The 6,540-nt window shown below is 39.7% G+C and overlaps 1 long non-coding RNA gene across 1 annotated transcript in view; it reads left to right on the top strand.

Moving 5' to 3' along the window:
• The window catches only part of LOC145716254 (uncharacterized), a 56,089-nt gene extending 55,404 nt beyond the window's left edge, over positions 1-685 (top strand). Inside the window, exon 2 of the long non-coding RNA XR_014138813.1 lies at positions 602-685. This is a non-coding gene — a long non-coding RNA (uncharacterized LOC145716254). The remainder of the gene's footprint in view (positions 1-601) is intronic.
• Positions 686-6,540: the final 5,855 nt, after the last annotated feature.

Below are 6,540 nucleotides of genomic sequence, written 5' to 3' on the forward strand. Positions count from 1 at the left end.
AGGGGAGTAGGAAAAAAAACATACACTAGAGATTTAGCGTATATTTTGATCTGTTGGAAGAAACTATCTCAAAATTTTAAAGAGAGAACAACATATATATATGCCAAAAATACGGGTAACTACTATGAAGGGATAGAATATGACTCTAAAAATGAAAAATAAAAATGTTTTTTAAAAAAGGGATTGATTAGATGTTGGTTGAAAAAGGGAAAAAGAAAAATTAAAAAAAAATAAGTTTAAAAAAATTAACTTTGAAAGACTAAAGAATCATGGTAAAAAAAGCCATCCATTCTATGTGCATTATTCCCCTAGCACTGGAGTTCTGCCGTTCTCATTGATCGGTAAACTTGGTCTTGGGTGGCTGTTTTTGCTGATCTTCTGGGGGAGGGGCCTGTTGCTGTGGTTTCTAAATGTCTTGGCCGGAGGCGGAATTGCTCTGCCCTTGCCCGGTCAGGGCTAAGTAATCTGCTCGGGTTTGCTCTCAGGAGCTTTTGTTCCCTGCAAGCTTTCCATACAGCTTTGGAGGCAGAGAGTGAAAACGGCGGCCTCCCAATCTCCGCCTTGGAGGAGCCGAGAACTCAGGGCCCCGTTCCTCAGTGAGCCCCCAGAGAAAAGCCGTCAGTCACTCCCGTCTCCCCGGTCTCCGGCCGCACTCCGTGCTCACCCGGCCTGTGACTGCGCATTTCTATCTCTGGCACCCGACTCGGTGTGGAGTCTCCAAACCCAGCAGATCCCTGCGGTGCACTCCCGCACCTCTCCTTCCAGGGGAAGACGGTGAGTCTCCCTGGATCTGCCGCTTGTTGGGTCCCTGCTGGAGGAGCAGGGTCCTGACTGTGCCGCGGATCACGGTTTATGGCAACCCCGAGCTGAGAGCCCATGCCTGGGCTCCATCTCTGCAGCCGGATTCCCCGCTCCAATACCTGGGAGCTCTGCCACACTCAGGCACCCCCGGTCTTTCTGTGACCCCGAGGGTCCTGAGACCACACTGTCCCACGAGGGTTCCACCCCCACTTAGCCCCCGGAGTGACATCCCTCAGCGGAGCAGACTTCTAAAAGTTCTGATTTTGTGCTCTGCGGCTCTATCACTTGCCAGAAGCGGCCAACAGAGGCCCCTCCCCAGCCGTCTATCCTCCCGAATATCGCCTGGGATTCACTTCTCTGCACGTCCTACCTTCCAGAAAGTGATCGCTTTTCTGTTCAGAGAGTTGTTGCTATTCTTTTCTTCGATCTCCTGTTGAGTTTGTAGGTGTTCAGAATGGTTTGATCCCTATCCAGCTGAATTCCTGAGAGGAGACGAAATCCAGGTCTCCTACTCCTCCGCTATCTTGCTCCACTCCCCCCTTCTACATTACTTTTGATAGTAATGACATTTTAGCACATTTCTCTCTTTTGAAACTCAAAAAGTACATTGATATGAGACAGGAACTCTTAAAATAGACACATCACTGGATTAAACTATAACTAATTATGACTTTAATTTAGGATCCGTATAAAATATTGCAAATATGCTTCCCTCTTAGGATGCTGGACTAATGATTCTCTGTGTGTAGGACCTCCATTATACTGAATAAACAGGTGGGCAGTCATTCCATTGGACTTTGTAGAAAGGATATCATCCTGATGATCATTCAGCAGTGCCCCACTCTCTGACCTTTAGGAAACCAGTGGCCAATTAGTTAACACTTAGGCACTTTAGTTCTATGCTATTTGTTTACTCTAAAACCAGAGGCTGATGCCAACTTCTCACATTTCTCAATGTCACCAAAGGAGGAAGGGAATTTATTTCTTTTCTCTAGTTCAGACCCCAACAAAATTTAGTAATCCCTCCAGCAATCACCATCCATTTTCATTTGTAATATCCAACATCTCCCTAACTCTTCCTTATTTTTATTTGTTATCACTTCTCTATCCTTCTTCTCTTTTCCTGCCTCCTTTCTCTCTTCCTCTTTTCACAAAGATAAGAATAATTTCTAGTCTCCAATAGAGGCTTTTCAAGCAAAGGTATTTGCAAGTTATTTTCCTATTTCCTGGGGCCTATTCTCACCAATGACATTATGCAGGCTCACTGGACTACATAATGAAGCATATCCTTGCTCTTTTTTTTTTTCCTTCTCTGTACTTTTCAAAGCACTATGACATACATCACCACAATCAACCTGACAGAAGCCATTTGAGGTACTGGGACATTTCCCTGATCTGGCCAGATAAAGATTCATTCTTGGTACACTAAGAGTTTGGTCCAATTTCTGGCATTAACTCAGTTAATTATTATGAATGGATTATGTTGGAGAAGTCTGCTCCAAATTTATTGGTGTCCAAGTCAGATATATCTCCTATCTTCTTTATATTAAGAAGTTTCATCCAAATATATGTCAGGTATCTAAAAAAAATTCTGCTGCTACTTATCACTTAGAAACTTTGATAGTTTTATCATTGTCTATATAAAAAGTAAATCATGTAATTTTACTCATTCTACTCAAGATGATCTTGGTAAGATGTAATTAAGGAAACAACTTGGCTAGTTTGATAATTCTTTTTCACTGACGAACAGTAACCAAAAGGCCAGGCAGCCTATAATTAGAAAGAAATCAAGTGCCACCTATAGTCTGGGATTCTCATGCTTGATAACCACAGGTCAAAGCCCAAACATGTGGACCACCATTTGCCTGAATCATGAGTTTTCTGCAGCATCTCTAGTCATTTAATTAACAAGGTATTTATTGTGTGTCTTCAACTGCAAAGCATTGTATGACATAGAGATACCAACAAAAGGTAAGACCATGGTCTTTGATCAAAAGACACACAACAGAAATCTATTAACACACTTCAAAGAAAGAGGCAGAGACAAAAGCACCAGGCATTCACTTTCTAATAGCAAGATTTATGAAAGCCATTAAGTAGAGGAGATTTCACTAGACTGTTGACTAGAAAAAAATATTCTATTCTAACATCTTTCTGGTGTCCCATGGATAGTAGTACTCTTTACCAAAGCAATATATCATTGTGATTAGAAACATGGGCTTTTGGCTATGCCTTTTGTTGGCTGATCTAGTTTGAACACACTACCTATAAAAGGGAAAAATATTAAAATTTACCAGCATTGTTATGAAGATTAGCAAGATGATGACAGTAATGAGTTTTATACAGTGTCAGCACATAGTAAGCACTCAGTAAATGTTAGCTATTTTTAAAGTTAACAGAAGATGAGTTGGCAGAACTATTTCAGGATGTCATATGTTGTTTCCATAGTGTAGGATTTGAATTAAAACAGAGAAATATGAAATGACAAATGCCCACAGTGAGGTTCAGACACACCCACATCATTGGCATTTTCCTCATCCCAGAAAAGGTTTGTGCTAGCCAGGATGCTTCTCCATGATGAAGAAAGAACACCAAGTTTTCTGGGGATAAGTCAATTCCTCTCTATAGAAAAAGTCAGATAGTTCAGGGCCACATCTTTACTGATTGAAGAAAGATATACCATGGATTCAAATTCATGAGTAGCTAGCTACTGATTCCTGAGTCTGGCTATTGCATAAAATGAGCTCAAGTATTTCTTCCTGTATTGAATTCACTGGGAAGTGCTGAAGCCATATCCCAAGGTATTAAGCAACATTCACACATGGAATGTTCACCAAGTATTTATTGAGAATTTGGTAAGTGCCAAACACTGATTGCTTAAGAGGTAATTTGCAGAAAGATCAATGCAAAGAAGATTAAAAAAAATTAATTTGTAATCTTAGATGCCATGAAGAGCTTCAAATATCTTTGTATATATGCTTAATATTTCATATTTTCATCACTGCTTTCCCCTATGGGGAATGACTATGCAACCTGGCAATATGCGAAGTGCAAAAACTTTGGTCAAAAATTAGTTTGATAGTAAGTACTAACACTGTCTGTATGATCTTGAGCAAAAGTCTTCATTTACTTGGTCCTCAGTTATACCATCTATAAAATTGGGGAAATAACGCCTGACTCATTTAGTTGTTATGAAGGTTGAGTCATAATCATTGGCTAGCACAAGTTTGACCCTCATTAGTAACATTAGTAAACATTAGTTTAACATTAGTAGAGACCCTCATTAGTAAACATTAGTTTAATTTGGTCCTCTCTACCATCTTTTGTGGCACTTCTATCTTCAATCTTTTGCTCAATGCTTGTGACTGATGTAGGTGTACAAGCTCAGAGGGACATTACAGAGCTTTAGGTCATGCCTGCCAAAGCAAATTCCAGATCAAGCTTGATGCCTCTACTGGAAGAATTGATAACAGAAAAATCTCATTCTTTCAAGAAAAATGTATTAGGTGCCCCCATTATGCTGGGCATTAGAGATAAAAATGTGCCTTCATGGAGCTCATGGACAAGTCACACAATACTTTGAACAAGGTATATGTGCTCATATCAGGAAAATGTATGGTCCTATGGAAGTATATACAAGGCATTCCAAAGTCAGTTTTGAGTTCAGGATTGAAGTGACCAAAGAAATCTTCCTAAAAAAGGATAATGAAAAGAATAGTAACAGCAACCATTTACTGAGTGTTTTAAGTGGTCACTTGGCTGTTATGAGCATCTTATAAAACTTAACTCTGTTATTCTATAAAATATCTCAATGAAGAGGATTCAATTTTATACCCATTTTACTGATGAAGGAGCTGAAGTACAGATTTATTTTTATAAATAAATTTTATTTTATAATGACACATCTAGTAAATGAAGCACTGAGACCTGATATCTAAACAGAAACTTTAAATAGTTAAAAGGGAATTCTGGGAAGACAGGCAAAGGTTTTTAGGCAAAGGGAATACTGAGTACAAAGGCCTAGGGACAGCAGAAAAATAGACATTAAATGGTGGTGGTGTGGTAGGAACTAAAAGCGGGACTGGGGGAGAGAGAAGAGGTAAAACCTCAGAGGGAGGCAAAGACCAGATACCCAAGAACTAAGTACACCAGGCAAAGAAGCTCTCATGTTCTAGAGGGCCATGGAAAGCCAGTGAAGGATCTAAATGCTTGCCAGAACTGAGTTGCAGAATACTAGAGACAAGATTGGAGGAATGCAGTCTGCAGTCAAGAAGAAACAAGTAGGATTTTGTGGTGGCAATTTTGGGGACAAATGATGATGTGCTGGCCTAGGGTAGCAGCAGAAAGGATGAGAGAAGTAGATGGGGCAGAAGACTATTTTAGGTAGTTGAGTCAACAACAGATGGTGATTAATTGAATGAGGAATTTGAATGAGGCAGTAGTCAAAAATATCTCACAGGTTTCTGGACTAAGAAACCAGGTGGATAGAATTTTCATTTGTTGGGAAAGGGAATGCTAGATAAAGGACAGATTAAAGAGAAATGAATTGAGTTTAGTTATGCAATTGCACAATTATCTGTGCAACACCTAAAATTGGTTTTAAGTGGGATTTTTCAAAGGTGAATTTGTCCAAAAGATTCAAGTCTTTCATAAAAAGTCAATGTGAAGGATTTTCTCATTTATCACTTCTTTTATAAAGGAAATGCAGTACTGTATAAGCATTCCCACATTATCATGGCTATATATTTGGGGAACATTTGAGACTTGTTGAAGGAAAAGAGCAGGTTAAAATCTATGTCTTGTATTGTGGACCTAATTCTAATGCAGAGAATAAATGTCCAGATGTCAGTGGGGGTAATTCAAGTGTCAGACCAAGCACTGGATTACTGTCTGAACCCCTTTTGTATCTGTATTGGTTTGCTAGGGCTGCCTTACCAAATTACCACAGACTGGGTGGTTTAAACAATAGTAATTTATTTTCTCACAGTTCTGAAGGCTGGAAGTTCAAAATCAAAGTGTTAGCAGCATTGGTTCCTTCTGAGGGCCCTGAGTAAAAATCTGTTCCAGGTCTCTCCATCTGGCTTAGAGATGTCTTCTCTGTGTCTTCACATTTTCTTCCCTCTGTACATGCTTGTGACCAAATTTCCTTTCTTATAAGGACACCAATCATATTGGATTACGGCCAACCCTAATGACCTCATTTTAATTTAATTATTTCTGTGAAGCCCCAATCTCAAAATATGGTCACATTCCAAGTACTAGAGGTTAGGACTTCAACATAGGACACTAGGGGCAGGGAAGACACAATTCAGCCCACTGTAGCCCAAATAGTATCTTTGATAATACCCTAAGCCAGAACTTAATATGGAAGGAGTGATTCAAGGAAAGCAGAGACAGTAGGTAGTTCATTCCAGAGGTTTCAGAGATAGTAGTCACAATATTCAGGATCCAGACCATTGGTGACAGCTGGAATGCTCAACATTCAGTGCCAACTACATGGACTAATTCCAGTTGATGACAGAGGTAGGCTTGCTTAGTAGTTCTTCTGGCTACCTCCTGCTGCTTGGCATCCTTGGTTTCTGCCCATTTTCTTAGCCTAGTTTTCCAGCTTTTCTAGGATTCTGTAAGGCACCCAATGCTTTACTTTCTTTGATTCAATTAATCGGATATGGTTTCTCATGTTTCTAACCTAAAACCCTGACAAAAAAAGCATTTGGAGATCCTTCTACATGTTGAATT

Source organism: Leptonychotes weddellii, chromosome 11 (assembly GCF_054177405.1).
Source record: "Leptonychotes weddellii isolate Sample4059 chromosome 11, ASM5417740v2, whole genome shotgun sequence".
Lineage (NCBI taxonomy): Eukaryota > Metazoa > Chordata > Mammalia > Carnivora > Phocidae > Leptonychotes > Leptonychotes weddellii.